The 19,990-nt window shown below is 37.0% G+C and overlaps 1 protein-coding gene across 8 annotated transcripts in view; it reads right to left on the reverse strand.

Moving 5' to 3' along the window:
• Positions 1–19,990, reverse strand: part of ZNF438 (zinc finger protein 438) — a 178,904-nt gene that overhangs the window by 69,386 nt on the left and 89,528 nt on the right. The window contains exon 1 of one of the 8 annotated variants that reach the window (XM_050805633.1): positions 7,397–14,885. The exons of the other annotated variants lie outside the window; for them this stretch is intronic. The gene's annotated coding sequence lies outside the window, so the exon portion shown is untranslated. Of the gene's footprint in view, positions 1–7,396; positions 14,886–19,990 lie in introns of those variants that run through there. 8 annotated transcript variants of the gene reach the window in all.

Raw genomic sequence — 19,990 nt, forward strand, 5'->3', positions numbered from 1 at the left:
TTATGACCTAAGAAAAACTACCTACTTTGGTACTTTGAAGTATTAAAAAAAAATCACACAGAATTAAATTACAAAGCTCAAAACTTGTTTATGCAGCTGGTCTTTTTTAAAATCAAGGAACTTTAAACCTAAAATTCTAATAGGCTTACTGGTGACACCCCAATCCTTTGAAAAATAAATGAAATATCATAAATCATTTGACAGTTTTTAAGCTTAGATTTTTATCATCAGTCAGACTCTTTAAAAATAAAAAAGCAATATGAAAGGATAGGATCTTGCTTTGTGCCCTATAAAGTTTAAGATAGAAAATAAATCATACTATTAAATGTCATTTAGAACCTTAACTTCAATACTTAGGATGAAATTGGCATAATATTCATGGTCATTCCTATGAGAATTCATGCAAGTCGAGTAGCTTTTCTTACAAAATATTGCAGAACTCTGGCACTTTCTGTGATAAATGAAGCAATAAGGCTTTGGAATTGCAATTGTGTATATTTAAGTACTTCATATAAGCAACCAGACTGTCATCTTGCTGGATATCTAGCACTATGAATTTATTATTTGTTATCCAAAGGAATGTTTGAATACTTATAAAGAGTAAAGGGTTGGGGTAAGCCCTTAAAATTTAAAGCTACAAATGTAGGAACTATATTGCAGCCACACTGTCCAACCTTCATTTTCTTGGCAAGTTAATTTAATGAAAAATATTCACAGATTTTTCAGGAAATGTAGAGATGAAAAAATCTATAAATATCTTGAAAATGTTTAGGATTCAACATAACTGTTAAGATCTAGATATTAGCTACAGCATTCTGAGAATTTTTATGACAGTCAAGTTGCAAGAAAATATATTATGGGAGACATTCTCCATGACCTGGTTTTAAGGTAAATTCATTGATGGGTCAATAATGGTTCAACTCATAAAGTGTGCTTTGAGAAGTCAGCTGAACCAGCATTAGGGGAAGGAGGTCAAAGCCGGGCCCTCTCCGTTATCTGGCCCATCCTATTTTAAAAGAATTCTATTGAAGGAGATTCATTCCAAAGGCTAAAAAAATTACTTCTGTATTTTCTGATGGTTTCATTTACCCATCACATAAGTGAAAATTCATAATTTTCTTCCCTTCTTGAAGCAATAATGGCAGAACTTCTGAGAAATAGTCTCAGAAGATTTATCCTGTACCAATATAAATCTCAATCATTTTAGATTTCAGTTTTTCTAATTCGCTTTTAAGATACAGCCACCAAAACTGTGGCCTCCAAATAAGGCCACTAATGTCACATCCATATCAAGCTGTACACTTGAATGACTGAATTAGTGACAGCGGAAAGCCTACTTCTCATATTTTGCATATTATTGCTAATGAAGTATCCTTAAAGATTATTTAAGTGTATCTCTAATTTCTCAAGAAATTAAAATTAAATACTGAATACACACCAAATAGTATTTTCAACATATGTGCAAGTTATAAAGAACAGTAAAATGAACACCTGTTTTTCCACTAGCCAGTTTAGAGAACACATTACTTATAACTTTGAAGTCCCCTTTATGGCCTTTCCCATTCCAATTCCAATCCTTTTTCCCATGCATTCTCCCCAGCTATCTTTTTTTGTTGTTGTTTTTGCTTTCCTTTATGGTGTTACCATATGTATCCCTCATCAACATCTTGCTTAATTTTGCAAGATTTTGGATGGAATTATATTGGTTGGAATCATATTGGAAGTATTCTTAAGTTTCTTGGTTTTATTCTGTCCATGAGACTTATCCATGATGATATGCTTGAATGTAGCACAATTTGTGTCTTCTCTTATTGATGATACCTGAGTTGTTTCCAGTTTTCTGGAACATATTATGTATTTCTCTGTGTAGATTACCAACAGTTTCTATGCCTCAGAGTGGAGTTGCTTGGTTGATATACGCACAACTTATTAGTTAATGCAAATTAACTAATGTATTATTATTAGTTAATGCAAATGTATTATATGGTTGATTCAATTTGTACAACCACTAGCAGGGCAAGATAAGTTCAAGATGCTCCAACATTTTTGCCAATCTAATGGACATAAAAACGTACTTCCTTGTGATATTTTAAAGCTGTTTTTTCTTTCTTGGGGCAAAATTTACATAAAATGAAATGCACCAATCTTAAGTGTACCATTCCATAAGTTTTTTACAAGTGCATATACCTTGATTCCCAAATCATTACCACTACCCCAAGTTAGTTCCTTCAAAATCCTTCCCAGTCAGTTCCTGCCCCATCCCCTAGAAGAAACGACTTTTCTCATCCTTTTCCCTCACAGATAATTTGTCAGTGTGTCATGTTATGAATAACCACAGTCTGTTTATCCATTCTCTTACTGATGGAAACCTGGGCTATTCCAGTTTCTGGCTAGTATGAATGAAGCTATATTATGTACGCATATTATGTATGTATTTCTCATAAAAATATTTTTGGTGGATTTTTATTTTCATTTCTCTTAGGCAAATATCTAGGAGAACTGCTGAATCATTGGGTAAATGTATATTTAACTCTGTAAGAAACTCCCAGATCTTTTTCCTAAAGTGGCTGTACCATTTAACCCTCTTACCTAATGTATAAGAATGCCAGTTGCTCTAGATCCTATCTAATTTTAGACAGTATGGTGGTTTTCTCATTCTCATTTTAACCTGCATTTCCCAGATGACAAATGACATTCATCACATGCTTACTGACCATTTGAATATCTTCCGTTGTGCAGTGTCTGTGTTACAAAGTTTCTTTTAAAATCATTTGTTCCCTATTCCTCCTTTTTAGTTTCTGGTTGTTCGGTTTTTTGTTATGGAGCCGTATAAATTAGCTATATATTCCTTTGACAAATATACATTTTGCAAATACTTTTCTCAGTCTGTGGCTTGTTGTTTTCTCAGTGGTATCTTTTGATAAATATGTTTTTTTTCAATGAAGTCTATTCTTTAAAGCTTTTCTCTTACAGTGATTGCTTCTACATCCTCGGAAATCTTTGCCTACCCCCAGTCATAAAGATATTCTCTGATGTTTTCTTAAATTCTTACGGCTTTAGCTTTTATATTTAGTAGTATGATTCATCTCAAATAGATTTATATGCATGATGCAAGAGAGAAATTGAGATTTATATTTTTGCTTGTGGATATCTAGTTGACCCAGCACCATTTACTGCAAAACTTTCCTTTCCCTACTTGGTTGCTTTGGATTTGTTTGAAATCAGAGGCCTATATAAGTGGGTGTATGACCTCTGTTCAATTCCATTAATTTATTAGTTGATCCTTATGGCAATACCATGCCATCTTGATTATTGCAGCTTTATAGTTACGGTACAAAGTCAAGTCTTCCAGCTATGTTTTCAAGATTTGTCAGATTTTCTCAGTCTTTTACATTTCCATGTAACTTTTAGAATTAGCTTGCCAATTTTACAAAAAGGTCCGTGGATTTATGCTAGGGATTATGTTGAATCTACAGATCAATTTTGAGGGAAATGTCATTTAACTGACTCTTCCAATCATATGGCATCTCTCTTCATTTATTTATATCTTTAATTTTTCTCAGTATAGTTTTGTTGTTCTTATAGATTTTGCATGCCTTGTGTTGAAATTATTCCTAAATGTTCTACTTTTATTAGAGATAGGAAATAGGTTCTACTAATGATCATCTCAATTCAAAAATACTCATTTCTCACGGTGCCTCCATCACATTTTCACTCCTTGGAAACATTAAAACATCAAAATCATGAGAAAGTTTGTTTAATATTAAATAGTACATACTATATTCTGTATGGTAAACAAGAATTTCTAAAAATGAATGGAGATTCTACAAGTTGGCAGTAAAATAAAGGAATGGATTAAAGTCTAACAATACACATGCTGGAAATCGGGCTGGGGAATTTTTATAATCCACACTCATTTCAAGTAGATTATCTGACGGGGAAGAAGAATGTCAGACATACCATTAACTCAGTCTACAGATGCACTGATCTTTTAGGAAAGGGACTTTTGTTACCTAACTAGTCCAAAGCTTTTTTGACATCTGGCCCACACAGTGATGAGCACAGGTTTCAAGGAGAGGAGAAGAGCAGGAAATATTTAGCTTTGATTTTGAGCAGATATAGTTTAAGCTCTCAAATAAAATTTAAGCTCTTTGTCTTCTGCTGAAGACAGAACTATATCCAGAGACTCTGAGGATTCCCATTTGGCCTTCTTTCATTTGCAACTTGTTATAATAGTAGTTTCACATTGTTCACTTTACTGTGGCTCCTTTTCTTCCTTCTACGCTTTTTCCTGGAACTACTAATTTTATTTTCCGTATCTTCACTATCTAATTCTTCAGACCTCTGTATGTGCAAGGATCTGAGAATTAATCAAATTTCCCATTATTACCACTGAGATCCTAAAAGACATTCCCATCATCTTTGGCCTTCCTGGCTTCTCCTTTTGCTTCCCCTTTAAAGTCTTTTCTCCATATGCTTTGTCTTAACTTTTTTCCTCTACTCTTCTTTGTCAAGTTTTTCCACTTCCTGAAGCCTTTCTTCTGATTTTTCAAGGTTTACACCGCTACAATCCTCTTCCTTAGTATCCTTTAAGATGCATTTCTGCATCGTTGGCCACTGCTGAACCTACTTCCCTTCGTCAGTAAGAATTATTTTCTTATTCACTTAAAATTTCTCATTTCTTTTGCATGTGATTTTGGTCACTTTTTTCTTGTCACTGGATTTAGCCAATTTTTTTAGTTTTATATTTATTTATTTATTTCGAGACAGAGTCTCGCTCTGTTGCTCAGGCTGGAGTGCACTGGCGAGATCTCGGGTCACCACAACCTCCGCCTCCTAGGTTCAAGCGATTCTCCTGCCTCAGCCTCTGGAGTAGCTAGTGCTACAGGTGCATGCCACCATGCCCGACTAATTTTTGTTTTAGTAGAGACGGGGTTTCATTTTGTTGGCCAGGCTGGTCTCGAACTCCTGACCTCGTGATCCACCCACCTCAGCCTCCCAAAATGCTGGGATTAAAGGCGTGAGCCACCACGCCTAGCCGACAATTTTTTATTTTACAATGTATTCTCTTCAAGGTCCAACCAACCCAAGCATACAGTACTATTTCTCCTTAAAGAAATCAGCATCTGGGCCACCTTCAGCCTCCTCATCTGTGTTCATGAACTTTATAGAAATGTCCTTGGTTTTCTGTGCCTTATCAGTATTAGGGGCAGACTGAGTGTTGAGGTTCCTCTGTTTTCACCACTTTCTCTTTCATTTTCTGTCTCATCTGTCTCTTTCCTTCTCCTCCTCTCCCTCTTCATTACTAACACCACTGGCCAGCGTGTACTCTTCTCTCTCCTGCTTCTGGTCTCTTTCCATCTGACTGAATGATGAACAACATATTGTTATTGAAATAGGCTCTAAATTCTTCCATGTAATCATTGGTGAGAGATAAGAGCTGTATTCTCATTAACAACTCTTTGGTCAGTTGTTTCTGTATTTTCTGCAGAGACCTTATCCAAAGTGTCATAGCAAGACAAAGAGACACAGCATATTCAGGTAGAGGTAACTTGTTCAAATCAAATACTTCAAATCAAATACTCAAATCAAATCAGATACACTAACGTACATAGGAAATTAAACACCTTTGAGGTCTTCCTTTTAATGGTTGATCTTGGGCTAAAAAGGACTCTAGTATTTTCTGGACGTCCCTAATTTTTCTGGATTGATTTTTCCTTCTTTCATACGTACTCTCTTCTTGAGAGGTAGCTACACCATCCTTTTCTTCTTCTGAGAGAAGTAAAATTAATACAACTTCACCATCCTCATTTTACTTGGCAGTTCGATCTGCTCTGGGAATATGAGTTGGCATCCTCTGGGCAATCGAACTAAAGAACCCAATTCATGACCTGGGTATCCTGCACCCTGGCTGCAGGATCAGTAATAAAGAGCACTGCAGCTCTGTTACAGACCAACTTATTACAGACTTCATTTTTCTCATCTGCTGCTGTCAACCACAGAGGTCAAGAAAAGAAATAGCAGAGTGTAGCCAGTAGAAAACTTGGCTTAGGTACTGCAACTCTTTACCACTGAAGAAAAACATAATACTCTTTTTCAGATGGCTTCTCAAAAAGGAATATATGACATATTTTACTACAGTTCACAAACTATGTCATTTTGTTCCAAAGTGGCAGGGGTGTTATATTTCACATTTGTCACCAACCCAAATATATTCAGGGTTTTTCTAACTCAAGCATATAAGATCTTTTACAGATTTAACTTGTTTTACCTAGAATGAGGCAAAGTTAATGTTTCTTGGGAAGATTTTCGGTAACAGCATTCATGGTATCAACCAAACACCATGCCCAAGATTCTATTTACTTCATCAATGAATTAACCTTTGGAGATGGGTATCATGATAACTTATTGCTTTATCTTTGTGCTGAAGAAGTTGAACCTGTATACAAACAAGTATATTTATGTGGTTAATTAGCAGCTTCAAGTACATCTTTACCTTTCAACGTCTGGTAAAAAAGGTCTGTCCTCCAGTGTTGCCTCAATAAAGGCTCAAATAAATCATTTTTATATTATTTTAAATTTAAACCTATTTGTCTATTGACTTATAGTTGAAGGACTATTTGGACAGATATAAAAATCCGTAAGTTACCTATTCTTTTCTTAAAAGTCTTTTAAGTATGCCCTATTTTCTTGCACTGAATGAAATCTGAGGCCAACATAATTTTCTCATTTATAAATATCTTGACCTATTTTTCTGGTTCCCTCCCAAAATTTTATCTCTGAGGTCCAGCAACTTTACTAGACCCAGGCACACAGTGAGTGTCCTTTCAATGTTTAGATTCAAGTTGTCACTTACTTCAGAAAACTTTATGCTCTAAACACTGGTTTCCTTTCATTAAGTTTGGACTTTTCATTGGGTCTACGATTATGCATATAATGGATCTACTCAGCCTGTCATCTATACCCACGGTCTTGAAACTGAGGAACATCTGAGGCTGCTCTAACGCTTCTTAAGAGAGATGCAGACCTAGATAGTTTTAAGGCAATCTATTTCCAGGTCCTCAACTCTCATTTTTTCCTAATACCGATCTTTCTAAGAGTGCACTGGCAGCTAAGGCGTCACGCAGCCTCTCTTCTCACTTCACAAAAGAAATGCATACCTCTTGGGATGCAAAGACCTCCAGGGTTCCAAAAACGGGAAAAAATTTTAACAATGCTATCTATGAAACCTCCTTTAATCAAAGCACTACAGTAAGGCCTTGTTCTTTCCATGTCTCATACAGATGTTTATTAAGAAATGGAGTACTTGGCCCATATTATGATGATAAATTGAGTGTATTGTAGAATGAAGCAGTTCCACAATACATAGTGACGACATTTTACTTATAGGGATTACCTCTTCCATACTCTTATTAGTGTTAAAGACGTATCTCTCTGGAGGCTTTAGTGAGCCCAAAACAAAGAAACACTGAAGGCAGCAGCACCTTACTGTATCCAGGCAACACATGGTAAGGCTCTGTGCCTTATCTACTTAATCTATATTAGAATTAGAATTCAGCCATGTGATGGTTGTCATGGAGGCATATATTAACATATTTATTTGAGATGAAAAATCAAGTGGGACTTTTACTGACAGAAGGATGTCTGATTTAAAGATAAGTTTGAAAATAAATACCAGCTTTGTCAATTAGATTAAATGGCAACCATTTTCCCTAAATTGAGTGATCTACATTTATAGCTGCAAGGTTTTGATAAAAATATATTTGAGGCATAAATTAAGAAAAACCACCATCAGCCAGGAGCAGTGGCTCATGCCTGTAATCCCAGCACTTCAGGAGGCCGAGGCGGGTGGATCACCTGAGGTCAGGAGTTTGAGACCAGCCTGGCCAACATGGTGAAACCCCTTCTCTAGTAAAATACAAAAAAATGTAAAAATGTAAAAAACACAAAAAATGAGCCAGGTATGGTGGTGGATGCCTATAATCCTAGCTACTTGGGAGTCTGAGGCAGGAGGATCACTTGAACCAGAGAGGTGGAGGTTGCAGTGTGCTGAGATTGCACCACTGCAATCCAGCCTGGGCAACAAGAGAGAAACTTTGTCTCAAAAAAAAAGAAAAAAAGAAAAACCATTGCCTAAAAATTGTACATTGCCAAGTATACAAAGGAATTAATAATTTTAAACAATCCTTTCTAAGTATGTTAAGTTAAACAGGGTGCCCCTAAGTAAAAGAATAGTAAGTGTAACGGTCATTTGATAAGTCTCAGTTAAGCCTTTTTGATAAATTTTCCCAAACTGAGAAAGTGACAGCACATCCCTCTCCAAGTTAAGTGATTTCCAGTCCTTTGCTTTCTACAAATGATAGTGTAATTGAGTTGTCAGTAGAAACATCGTTAAATAATCTGTAGATCACATTACGATTTCTGGCATGTAACTCAGCAGGATGAGCAAAGTTAATAAGTGATGCAGTGTTTCTGTCATATTGTAAACACTGACATTTTAAAGCTGAGGTGTTATGTCACTCTTTTAAATGTATATTTGACTTTGCTCACCTCTCTCATGTCTAATTTCCATGACCTCACTGTTTTTCCTGTATCATCTTTTTCTCCTGTACTCCTTCTAATGTTTTCATTTGACAGTTTCATTTTCTTCTTCAAGTTCTTTCCTGAGTTCTGCTTCTAAATGCATAATTTTAGATTTTATAATTAAACTATAATTACTAACATAACATTTTAACTTTTTCCATTTTGTGTATGATTAGGTAAGAATCCACTTTCCATCTTTTTCATATGGACACTCTATTGCCTCAGCACCATACACTGAAAGCTATATGCAGCCTTTCCCCCACTGATATTAAATACCTGTTTTGTTAAATCATGCTTCCACATATAGGTGGATCTGTTTGTAAATGTTCTATTCTTTTCATCTGCCAATCTATATCCTTACACCATATGCTGGATTAACTACTATAGTTTTATATTGTCATTATATAAAGGCAGCAAAAGCACTTCCTTGATAGGAGGAAAAACACCTTCTTTAGGAATATGTATGTGATTCTGGGATGATTGCTCTTCCATGTAAGTTCAGAATTATAATGTCAAGTATCATCCAAATAATAATATTAATAGTAATCACACAATCTCAAAATCTGTTAGGGATTTGATTCTATGTGCAATGAGAGAGAATTAACATCTTTGCAACATTAAATCTCCTAATCCATTAATGTCTTTCAATAAAAGTTTGTAACTTCTCAATAAAGGACTTAGACATTACTTGTTCGATTTCTTCAAAAGTTATTTGAAGTATGTTGCTATGTAAATTATATCTTTTAAAAATTACATTTCTGTAGTAACTTCACTGTGGAAAAATCTTGCAGATACCATCTTAACCAAGTGATCAAGGTTAGCATGACCAGTAACCAGTCATATTGTTATTGAAACACCAGAAGTTTGGTCTAGGTCCTGCTGCTGCACTGTACAGCCAGTCAATGACTGAGACGATGAGAGGTGCCAAGGAAGAAAGCTTTAATCAGGTGCTACAGCCAAGGAGATGGGAGCTCAGTCTCAAATCCATCTCCCTGAGGGACTAAAACTAAGGGCTTACATACCAGGGAAGAAATGTAATAATGTGTGAGAAAATAGGAACTCTGGAGGGGCAAGGAAGCAATCATGATGAATGAGGGGTCCAGCATCTCCTTGTTTGGATGTGGTGATCTGGTGAGTTTCAGTTCTTTGATACTTATTTTGAGAGGTCTGAAGTTCATTTCCTGAGAAAGGAACTCAGATAAATTAAATATGTTTCCAGCTTTAAGACCAGAAGGGTCGATTTCTGTTTATCCAAAAAACTATCTATGGGCCAACTGGGTGGGTTTCAATATTGATAACATTTACTGCCTGATATGATGTGAGATAATAATGAGAAAACACCAAACTCAAATTGATATCCTTTCTACAAAAGACCTGACCACTATTCTTCAAAAGTATCAAATCCCTGCAAGACAAGAAGAGATCAAGAAACTGCCTTAAATTGGTTAAGAGACATGGCTACCAAATGCAATGTGGTATCCTGGGTTAGATCCTGCAACGAAAAGAGAGTATCGGTAGTAAAACTGGAAAAATCAAAATAAAAGTTGTAGTTTAGTTAACATCAGTATATAAATGTTAATTTCTTAGTTTTCATAAATATACTACAGCTATGTAGGATGTTAATTATTTCAAAATAAAGTGGTTTTTAATTTTCTGTTTTGTTGTTGCTGCTGGTCTATAGAAATACAACTGGCTTTCCTATGTTGACTTTACATTTTAAAACTTTGCTAAACTCTCTAATTTTAAGAATTTAACTGTTGAGTTCTAGGATCTTTCTATACAGACAATTAAGTCATTTTAATAATGACAGTGTTTTTCTCCTTTTCCATTCCTACATCTTTTCTTGTAGTTGTCCCCCACCCATCACCGCCAACCCTGACTTACTCTGCTGGCTAGGATCTCTGACACAATATTGAACAGAAATGGTGATACCGGGCAGCTTTGTCTTTTAAGAGTCAGATTATATCTGTTGATATCCAGAACTAATTTTAATTTCACAGAATAATCTAGGGAAGATTACTTGCTTTTGCTTTGAACATTTCTACCACAGAGATAACAATACTGTTTTTAAAGTTTCAAATACTGAAAATGTTTATCCAGAAAGTATAAAAGAATGTATAATACAAAGACTAAGAAATAACATGAAGACAAAAAAGGGATGCAATATAGTATTATTTTATTAAAACAAAATAAAAGTTATCGTATTAACCTGTCCAAACTTTGCTATCCCCTTTACAGTGTGGGAGCTGTCACTGGGAATTGGTTGCCAGTCAAATTTTACCCTTTCCAAGCCTTTCCAACCTTGTATCAGATGTGGCCTTGTGAGTAGCTCTCCCCAAAAGAATGTCAGTGAGAATGACTGAATGCCAACTTCCAGGTTAAGGTCCCTCAGAAGCAGGCAAGGTATGTTCATGCTCTCTTTCCCAGCTGCTAGAGGACTCCAAGGCCCACATTATGGAAGGTCACCAAATAATCAAGAATGATTTTAATGCACTGCTTCATTAGCAATAAATGCACTTTTAACTGGATTTAAGCTATTATACAAGTGGGGTACATTTATCTTAATAGCTGGCTTTTCCTACCACAAAAGATGGTATTTTTGAGGGAGATGCTGACTTTAAAAAAACTAAAATATATGGTGACTGCTTAGCAGCCAAACAGCAGGAGATGAAGAAACTGAGAAAAAGATAGAAAGGTACTTATGTCACACAGTCATAAAACACTTACTAAAAATACTGCTTGCCAAAACCAATCCTTGGTGATTGAAGAGAAAAAGTGGTTGCCCCCAGAGGTTTGAAGTAGGCAATTAACTAGAAATGGACATCCATCTTGGGCAATGGAAATGTTTGATATCGTATTTTGGGTAGTAGTTACATGGATGTACATAACTGTCAAAACTGGCTGAACTCAACACTTAAGAGTTGTGAGTTTACTGTATGTAAGTTATAGCTCCATTTAAAAAAATGCCTGATACAACTTCAAGAGCAGAACAAGTGTCTACTAAGCCTATGTCTATGGAAAAAAGAGATGAACAATATTAGCATAACAAAGTATGGCCAGGTGCAGTGGCTCACGCCTGTAATCTCAGTACTTTGGGAGGCCAAGGCGAGTGGATCACAAGGTCAGGAGTTTGAGACCAGCCTGGCCAATATGGTGAAACCCCGTCTCTACTAAAAATACAAAAATTATCCGGGCGTGGTGGCGGGTGCCTGTCGTTCCAGCTACTGGGGAGTCTGAGGCAGGAGAATCACTGGAACCAGGAGAGCAGAGGTTGCAGTGAGCTGAGATTATGCCACTGTACTCCAGCCTAAGCGACAGAGTGAGACTCTGTCTCAAAAAAAAAAAAAAAAAAAATTAAACGAAGTACTACTCGTTGCACTTATCAAAGATTATAAGAAAGAAATGTGCACAGGCAAGCACTGACAGATTTGAGAGCAGAAATGAATGGAAATAGAAAACTCAGAAATTTGGGGGGCTCCCAGGATTAGAGGAGCTGACTGCTTCTGGATTTCATATGGTAAAAAAGAAGACTGAAAAAAACTGGCCCATTATATTTTCTCAGGCAAACAGAGGGACTCAGCCTTGCTGCAAATCAAGTTAAGTAGGTTAATTTTCCACAAAACCCATTTCCGATGGCCATAAAAGACTCCCCAGCAAGTTGAGAGAGAATAAAAATAAGGAAACAAAGAACTATATTAGACTTGGGAATTTTTGGTGTGCTTATTGGCTAGAGTGATCATAACACACGTTGTCTAAACGGGGGTAGTTTTGAGAGTGGAAGAGAACATCATTACGTAATGTGTCAAGACAAGAGATATCAGTTAAGACTGCCCTTGCCAGCCTGGTCCATGCAGTCACTCTAATGTTAGCACATGATAATAACTACAAGATAGGTCAAAAGCCATCTCAGTTTCGGAGGAATGGCATTGCCAAAACCCCCTCAAGTGATACCTATAAGCCTTTGACTCTTTGATCCTTAAAACAATGCTCAAGCTCCCTGAATTTCAAGAACAGAAAGAAGGAAACAAAGGCTATACAGTCTCCACAAAGGGCATGTTCTGTGATGTCTACATATATGTGACCTTGGAGGAAAATGGGCAAGGAAGAACCTTCCAGAAGGCAGAATGAGGTCCTGAGAACAATAAACAAAGAAGTTCCTCCCAGACAGCAGGATCAGAGGCTAATGAAGGAACACTTCCCACCCTAGCTAAAGATTCTTCAACATGCTTCCTGCCATCCATGATTTTTATCACTGTCAGTATTCCTAATCCTAGATGTTCCCTTAGTTTTAGCAGATTAAACGCAAACTTAGAATGTGCTAACTGGCCTAATGCAATAAATTACAGACACTGCACGTAAAGTGATGGTTAAACTAAACCAGAAGGGTCTTTTACAAAGATCACTGAACTGATGGCCAGGAGGCTCTCATTTCATCCAACCTTCACCATTAACTGTGTGATCCTGGATAAATCATGACTTCTCAGGACTTCAGTTCTTTCATTTGTGATAAGAGGATGCCTTCTAGTTCTGTAATTCTAATTTAAAATTCTTGACCTCACTGAGCCAAAAAAAAAGTACAGAAATTCTCTACAAAATATCCATAATAGACTAGTTGGTCCAGTTTTTATAGCAAAAGCAACTCAGCATAATTCTAAAAATTTATATTGGCAAGAAAAAATTCTGGCACTCTTATTTCTGATTTATCTTTTTTATTCCGGTCTCAGTACAATAAGGAATAAAATGTAACCTTTTTTTCAGCGTGAAAAGACACTTGCTTTCCATTTCATTAAGTTTTAGAAACTAACCCAAAGAGAAGGGAGGGAACTCCACTCACTTCCAAATTTCAATACTTTTATAATATTTACACACCAGAATTTAGAACATCCGAAAAACCAAAATGCAATTTGGAATAGACTTTTAACCTGAAATTACCATAATAACATTTTATTTGTTACATAGTCAATAATAGTCATTGAATCCTAAAAATATTTTTTCTAGTAATTAAAACCTGAAAAACATGTCTGCTAAATTTCAACTTTTGATGTCTCCTCTAACTTTCAGAAGAAAATAACATTCAGTATTCTGTCTTCTTCACTGATGAAAGAGAAGACAAAAACTAACATTCTACGTTGAAACTTTGTTATTTATCATGATTCTGTGGTATACTTGTTTATAAACATAAATATAAGAGCCAAACATTCAAAGAGAATACGACCCAAACTTTGTCACTTCAAATCACAACATGTTTGGACAAAAAAAAAAAAAAAAAAAAAAAAAAGCAAACATTCTGTAAACCCTGCTATCAATTTGAGTACTGATATTTAAAAGTCTTATTTGTTTTTCTTCAAAGCACTTTGCATATGACATTTGTTTTTCCTGCTGCTCTAAGATCAGACCTGACTTTCAGTTAACTCTACCCTCCACTGTCACCAAGTCCTGGTCTAGATTCTCTGTAGTTTCAGAGAACAAACCCCTCTTCTCATGGATTTGGGGAACATTGCTGTCCAGTTGGGGTGAGGTAAAGACCTGGGAGTTCAGCTGGTCCTTTTACAGACTTTCAGCTGATCATCTGTTTTTAGCACCATGCCTCCCTTTCAGCCTCCTGATATCACTGTCATCTCCTCTGCAGATGCTTTGGTTTTTCCCTTCTGGTACTAAGTGATGGTATCATATACTTTCTGTTTCAGATTTTATGGTTTAAGGTAACTGATGAAACCTACCTCTGACAAAAAGAGTTGGAATTTTTGTTTCTATTTCCTTTGTTTTATGCTAAGATTTTAATAGAAGAAAGCAGATGGTGGCTGGACGCGGTGGTTTATGCCTGTAATCCCAGCACTTTGGGAGGCCAAGGTGGGCAGATCACAAGGTTGGGAGATCAAGACCATCCTGACCAATATGGTGAAACCCCATCTCTACTAAAAAAAAAAAAAAAAAAAAAAAAAAAAAAAAAAAAAAAAAAAATTAGCCAGGCATGGTGGCAAGCACCTATAGTCCCAGTTACTCAGGAGGCTGAGGCAGGGAAATCGCTTGAATCCAGGAGGCAGAGGCTGTAATAAGCCACGATCATGCCACTGCACTCCAGCCTGGTGACAGACAGAGACTTAAAAAAAAAAAAAAAAAAAAAAAAAAGCAGATAGTTCTTTCTTAAAACCAGAAACTGCAATCTGAATGACTTCATGTACCATTTTTAATGGTTTGAAGTCATGACACTTTTGGTCTGCTAAGCACACATTCCCATTTCTCTTTTGGTTCTTTTGGAGAAAGTCTCTCCTACTCCATGAGACCCTCATGGGGCCTGCACTCACTGGAGCACTGGGAAAACATACCAAGGCTGGCCCACCAGTATACCCCATTCCCAGGCCACAGTGACACATGAGATCAAAGAGAGTCAATCCACATCTTCTCTGAGGAGGCAGCTAGACATTTGGTGTGACAGGTTCTCTTTCTGTTGAGATTGCTAAACTAGATGGACAATCATCTTGAGCTGCTAGTGGTCATCTTACTGACCATGCCTGTCTGAAAAATGACAAATAAAGAAACCAGCAGAAGAAAAGGAGTCCAAATGAGATCATCTGAGTTCCTGGCTGAAACCATGCCTGAAGCCAGATGCACCTCCGGAAACCATAGTTACAGAAACAATCAAGTTTCTTTTTTTTCATAAACTAGTTTGAGCTGGCTTTCTTTCCTTTGCAACTGAAGCAGTCCTGATGAACACATCATTGAATCTAAATGTTCCAATCACTAATACTTGAACAACAGAAATAACACTTCTTTGCCCCAAATTAAATACCCTAACTTTTTTTTATTCAAATAAAATCGCAAATCAGAAATAAAGTTCGCACGTGTCCCTTTCACCATTTAGGTCAAATACTTTGACTTTAGTTAAATATTCATGTATTCAAGGTAGCAGTATCTTTGAGAATGAAGTGTATGTATATTTTATAGTACTAAAAATCCAATAGTCACTAACCTACTGAACAGTTTTCTTCCAGGTACTTCGAACATTCTTGCCAATTTTTTATACCTTCTCTATCAGAGGTCTCAGATTCTTAATAAAGATCAAGTTGTAGAATTATTTTATGTAAAGTCTATGTGGAAAAATGAAATAATACACCTTAAAATATTTGTTCCCTTGGGAGGAAATGTATAATTTAAATTCAAAGAATTATTCAGTCTCAATCTCTGACCCAGAGACTCGGGACCAGGATAATTTTAATCTAAAGATTTATAAGGAGAAGGTAGACGGTAATAACGTGCTCCCAAGGACATATGTAGGAAGGTTTCTTTAGAAGTCAGTGTTCCTTGGACACTGTCCCTGGAGTAACTTCCCTATTATCTACAGGCCATTGTGCTCAACAACCCAACAGGTAATATCTAAGCTTCTGGGTGTGAAGTTCTTCGGGTCTTCAGTTAGCTTCAAGTGCATATAAGGGCCAGGCAGGTAATCTAAAAGAGTGAGCATGCTAACATTTTTAAAGTATTACAGTTGCATGCATTAAAAAAAAAAAAAAACTTATTAAAATTCTAGTCTCTCTTTATTTTTTCATGCAACAATTCTACCTACTATCCCTGGTTTTTCCATGGTTTTTTTCATAATGCTATCTTAAATAATAGTTTTTGGCACTGGTACTCCTTGCATACATTTAAATTATATATGAGTAAGAGCTAATAATAACTACAGTTCAGTTTATTGAGCATATAGTATGTGCCAGGCAATGTAATCAGTGCTTTATGTATGTTAACTTATTTTGTCCTTACTGCAATTCTATAATAACCTTACAGGATTGTGCCACTATCCCATGTATAGATGACAGCACTGAGGTATTGGGTAATCAGCTTACCCAAGATCACATAGCAAATAGGTTGTGAATTTGAATGCAGGCACTCTGCCTCAAGGCACCCTGCCCTTAACCATTACTCTGTACTCTACAAAGAAATATGCCATCAGTTATGGGTTGAATTATGTACCCCAAAATGGTATGTTGAAGTCCCAACCCCCAGTATCTGTGAATATGACCTTATTTGGAAATAGGGTCTTTGCAGATATAATCAGGTTAAAATGAGTTCATACCAGATTAGGGTGTGCCCTAATCCAATGTACTGGTATCCTTACAAGAGGAGGAAAATTTGGATGTAGACACACACAGAGGGAAGACAGCCATGAGAAGATGGAATCAAACTGGCATTATGCTACCACAAGGCAAGGAATGCCTGGGGCTACCAGAAGCCAGAAGAGGCAAGGCAGAATCTTCCCCATGAGCCTCTGAGGGAACATGGTCCTGCCAACACCCTGACTTTAGATTTCTAGCCTTTAGAACTGTAAGAGAATAAATTGCTGTCACTTAAAGCCATCCAGTTTGTAGTACTTGCTTATGCAGTCCTAGAAAATTAATACCATCTCTCACTTGCATTAAAATATGTCATCCAATCAACTTGCTATTTCCAATTTTAACACAGATGGTGGTATGAGTAACATTTAAACTTTCCTCTAAATTCTGTTTAAAGAAAAACAACAGCCAGGTGTGTTATAGGTTACAACCTATAATGTAAAAGCACAGCCTCCCATCTAATAGAGGCAGCTTCTACTTAGCTCTAGCTGGTTACTGCCACATGCAAGAGCAGGATCAAAGTTGCCAGTTTCCAAGAGAATGTAGAAATCTGGATTTGTGCATTAAATTAGTTAACAACAAATTATATCAGTTACTAGTTAAAATAATACCTGTTAACAAGCTATTTATGCTTTAAAAACAAAAGAGCCAGGCATTGTGACTTGCACCTGTAATTCCAGTAACTCAGGAGGCTGAGGTGGGAGCGTGGCTTGAGCCTAGCAGTTCAAGGCTACAGTGAATTATGATAAGGCCACTGTACTTCAGCCTGGGTGACGGAGTGAGACCCTGTCTGTAAAATTAATAATAAATAAAATAAAAAACATTATGCATGCTATGCAGGCTACGCAAAACACATTTATGAACCAAACTTGTCAAGAGGTCCAGATTTTTGCAATCTCTGTTGTGTTTTCTTTGCTTTCCATGTCTACTGCCCCTTGCACTTCACTTGACCTGGCCCCAACTGCAGCTTTCCATCTACCAGATGCAGAAAGCAGGCACAGTGTGGGCACTGGGAGCCATGCTGAAATCAGTACTTGAGGACAGGGGAACCCTCTTTGGGATATACTGAGTTGGCAGATGCAGAAGAGTTGCACACACTCAGGAATCCAAGACCAAATGGGTGTGCTCTCCTTGATCTGCATGCGTGTATCTGAAGTCTGATACTGCTCCTCTACTCGTCAGTTGGTGTCCCATGTAGAAAAAGACTTACAGCTTTAACTGGGTAAAGGTTTTGTGTAAGGCTAGGAAATGACTTTAATATTTCTCAGGCTCACTGTCACTTCATTCACAGCCCTATCCTTACAATTTATTGAGTTCCCCAAACTTCTTACCTCTTGTATACACATACTTGAAGGATTTGTAAGTTGATATTAATAGCTCATAACTGTCTTTCAGTATTCACCATATTGTAACCTATAAAAGTTGTTCAGAAACTTGCAAACATTTTTGAAAAGCAGTTTTGTGAAAAGTTTTACAAAATGTCTTTATTCCTCAGGTTTGTTCTAAAACTTCAAAAATGTAAGAAAAATTGTTCTGAGAATGTTAATATCAACTCTAGTCCAATATCGCTAGTTAGTAGCCTCATTGGCTATAAACATTTATTCAGTATCTACCAGAGTTCAGACCTATTTGCTATGGTAGAGAAACTAATGATTGCTTCTGGCAAGTGAAAACAGGTACTTGATATGTTGCCAAGACACTCTCTACTACAGTGAGGTATTAAATGCACAGTGAGACAGCTTGGAACACCACAGTGTCTAGAACTTACAAATCTGACCAACATTATTTTTAGTACGTTTGTAGAGCAACGCTAAGAAGTAAAATACCATAAAACATGTCCAAATCATCTCATTTAATCTTTATTGTTTTTGTTGTGTTTTGCTTCAATGTTGTTGTGTTTTGCTTGAATTAAACATCTCTGAAATTTCTATTGGTTTTTATACCTATGAAATCATTTGGAAACTCCCTAGCTTATCATTCTCACCACAACCCCAAATGGTTGGTAAAGCAGGTTTTATCTCCATATTACATATGAGGAAACTCAAGCTCAGCGATGTTAAATAACTTGTTCAAGGTTGTTAGTGACAAGGTTGCCTCAGTCCATTTAGTGTTGCTATAAATATGTCAGGCTGGGTGATTTATAAAGAAAAAAGGGCTTCTTTGGCTCATGGTTCTGCAGGCTATACAGGAGGCATACAGTTCCAGCATTCGTTTGGCTTCTGGTGAGGGCCTCAGGTTGTTTCCACTAATGGCCGGAGGCAAAGGAGAGCCACAAGTGCAGAGATCACATAGCAAGAGAGGAAGCAAGAGGGGAGGAAGTGCCAGGTTCTTTTTAATAGCTCTTGGTGGAAACTAACAGAGCAAGGAGGGCACCAAGACATTCATGAGGGATCCGCCCCCATGACTCAAACACCTCCCATTAGGTCTCACCTCAAACATGGGGATCAAATTTTAACATGACATTTGGAAAGTGTATTAGTCTGTTCTCACATCTCTATAAAGAAATACCAGAGACTGGTTAAGTTATAAGGAAAAACGGTTTAATTGATTCACACTTCCACATGGCTAGAGAGGCCTCAGGAAACTTACGATCATGGCAAAAGGAAGCAGGCACATCTTACATGGTGGCAAGCAAGAAAAAGCATGAGGAGCGAGGAGAGGAGAGCCCCTTATAAAACCATCAGATCTTGTGAGAACTCACTCACTATCATGAGAACAGCATGGGGGAACTGCCCCCATGATCCAATCACCTCCCACCAGGTCTCTCCTCAGACATGTGGAAATTATGAGAATTACAATTCAAGATGAGATTTGGGTGGGGACACAGCCAAACCATATCAGAGGGACAAACATCCAAACTATAGAAGAGGTGAAGCCTGTACTCAAACCTCCTAATTCTGAGTTCACTGATCTTACCCCACACATAAAAGCCATGAAGATTTATAAGACCAGGATGATTAGACAGTCAGACAGCCAGACCTGTAATCAAATCCAGTTTCTATAGCCAACTCGACTTTTGACTTCGGATAAATTTTTTTAAATCTCTAAAGCCCCATTTGCTCATTTGTAAAATGGAGTTAAAGTGGAAAAACACATGTAAAGAACATGGCACAGAGTGGGCACTTGATAAATATTACCCCCTTTTTCCTCCCTCTCTACTACAGAATCCCTCAAATCTAAGTAAACCACCCACTCTCTGGTTAAACAATTGGGTGATTAGCAGAACTCTAAATAGCTATTAGAAATGCAACTCGGCAGGGCGTGGTGGCTCACGCCTATAATCCCAGAAATTTGGGAGG

The sequence above is a fragment of the Macaca thibetana genome, chromosome 9 (assembly GCF_024542745.1).
Source record: "Macaca thibetana thibetana isolate TM-01 chromosome 9, ASM2454274v1, whole genome shotgun sequence".
In the NCBI taxonomy this organism is placed as follows: Eukaryota; Metazoa; Chordata; class Mammalia; order Primates; family Cercopithecidae; genus Macaca; species Macaca thibetana.